Raw genomic sequence first — 1482 nt, 5'->3', positions numbered from 1 at the left:
ATTTTCTGGGCCAGCTTTAGCTCTGAGGCTCCAGCTCTTAGGCCTCCACTCCTGAAAGCAGGTATCTGGTTTGTTTTGGTTCTAATCGAAACTCTGTATCAACTCCAGCTCTGAGATCCCAGCTCTGACAGCTTTACAATGTTTGAAACTGCAGGCTCAGAGGCCAGAGAGGCAGGTGGGGAACGGTTGGAGTCCTCAGTCACTAAAGCAAGCAAGCAAGCCTCATGTTAGTTTCAAGCTGCCTGGCTGCCAGCTGCCATCTTGGCTGACAGTTAATTTGCATATCTCGCTGATTAGCCAATGGGAAGGGTAGCGGTCGTACGCCAATTACCATGTTTCTCTTTTATTAGTGTAGATGTTTACTTTGAATTTATATTAGTTCACACCAACACTCCATCCATGCTTTTGTTCCGGCCCTCCGGTCCATTTTAAGAACCCATTGTGGCCCTCGAGTCAAAAAGTTTGCCCACCCCTGTTCTAGAGTCATTCCACTTAGGTTGTAGGCTGTGAGTTAGCCTTTGTAAATCTAGTTTAGGACTCTCCACACACACTCCCAGTGGATTTGTAAATTGATAAATTGTAGCATTTGGCATCTTGGTTGGCAAGACTGTCAGTCATATATGAAAGAGCAGCCAATTATCCTTGAGGAAGGGGTTTCATAGTATAAAAAAGAAATCATACATTATTCTGATTACTCAAACTACTAAAAGATATATGATTTACTTGGATTTGTTATGAGTCTTGATCCTCTGGGTATTGACAGAAAAATGTCTTTGTAGGCGGTTGCTAGTGTAGCTCATCCAGGAAGAATAGCTAGAGAAGAAAAAAGGCTGAACATAACCCTTTCTTGATGAACACTTAAAAGTAAAGCTAAGGCCCTAGCCGATTTAGCTCAGTGGATAAAGCATTGGCTCATGGACTGAAGGCTCTCAGGTTTGATTCTGGTCAAGGGCATGTACCTCAGTTGCAGGCTTGATTCCTAGTCCTGGTTGGGGCATATGCGGGAGGCAACCAATTAATATGTCTATCTCACATCATGTTTCTCTCTCTGTCTCTCCCTCCTCCTCCCTTCTACTTTGTCTTAAAAAATCAATGGGAAAAATATCCTCTGATAAAGATTAACAACAACAAAATAGCTACTATAATTTGCTAATATATATACAATATAAAAAGAAGTAAATTGTGGCATCAAAAATAAAAAATATGTGTGTGTTGAGGCGAGTAAAAGGGTAGAATTTTTGTGTGTGATTGAAGTTATCAGCTTAAAATAAATTTTGCATCTATTAGATGTTTTATGTAAGCCTCATGTTAACCACAAAGCAAAAATCCATAGTAGATACACAAAAGATAAAGAGAAAGGAATCTAAGCATACCACTATGGAAAATTATCTGTTCACAAAGGAAGGCAAAAAGGAGAAAGAAACTATAAAACATTCAGAAAACAATAAGATGACATTAGTAAGTCCTAATCTATTAATAATT

Source organism: Myotis davidii, unplaced genomic scaffold (assembly GCF_000327345.1).
Source record: "Myotis davidii unplaced genomic scaffold, ASM32734v1 scaffold363, whole genome shotgun sequence".
NCBI classification, from domain to species: domain Eukaryota; kingdom Metazoa; phylum Chordata; class Mammalia; order Chiroptera; family Vespertilionidae; genus Myotis; species Myotis davidii.
The sequence above is the reverse complement of the archived record's forward strand: the minus strand, read 5'-3'. Positions refer to the sequence as shown.